The following is a 1112-nucleotide window of genomic DNA, read 5'->3' on the forward strand; positions in this document are numbered from 1 at the left end:
AACCCCCATATGCTACTGGTAGAAATGTAAAACTGATACAGCTCTTGGGGAAAAGGATCTAGCAATTTCTCAAATGATTAAATATAGGGTTATTATATGACCTAGAAATTCCACATCTAAGTATCCAAAAGAAATGAAAACATATGTCCACATGAAACCCTGCACACAGATGTTTAAAGCAGCATCATTCATAGCAGCTAATAGGTGGAAACCACCCAAATGTCCACCAGCTCCTGAGTGAATAAATAAAATATGGTTAACCATACTATGTAATATTAGCCACAGAATGGAGTCAAGTACTGACATGAGCCACGACACAGATGAACCTCGAAAACTGTACGCTAAGGGAAAGAAGCTGGTCACAAAAGACCACATATTATATGATTCCATTCCTTTTAAAGTCCAGGATTGGGTAATGTGCAGAAACAGAGAGTAGATTAGTGGTTGCTTAGGGCCAGGTGGGGAGGATGGTGGGATAAGGGGTAACAACTAAAGGGTACAAGGCTTCTTTCTGGGGTGATGAAAAGGTTCTTGACTACAGGAATGGTTGCACGTATCTGTGAATATACTACAACCCATTGAACTGCACACATTAAATGAATGAACTGTGGTTATGTGATTTATATCTCAGTAAAGCCATTAAAAAAAAACTCACACCAGGGCGCCTGGCTGGCTCAGTTGATAAAGTGTGCGACTCTTGATCTCGGGATTGTAAGTTTGAGCCCCATGTTGGCTGGAGAGATTATTTTAAAATAAAAATGTTAAAACAACAAAATTCACACCCATACCCACTGTAGTATTAAGCACAATAGTCAAGACATGTAACCCAAAAGTCCACTGATGGATGAAAGGACAAAGGAATAAAATATACACACACATATTATTCAGCCTTAAAAAAGAAGGACATTCTGTTTACAACACGCTACAACATGGATGGACCTTGAGGATATACTGAGTGAAATAAGTGTGCCACAAAAAGACAGATACTGTGTGATTCCCCTACGTGAGGTATTTAAAGTAGTCAATGTGTTTTTTTTTTTTTTTTTTTTTAAAGATTTATTTATTTGGGCGCCTGGGTGGCTCAGTGGGTTGGGCCGCTGCCTTCGGCTCGG

This window comes from Mustela nigripes, chromosome 6 (assembly GCF_022355385.1).
Source record: "Mustela nigripes isolate SB6536 chromosome 6, MUSNIG.SB6536, whole genome shotgun sequence".
NCBI lineage: Eukaryota > Metazoa > Chordata > Mammalia > Carnivora > Mustelidae > Mustela > Mustela nigripes.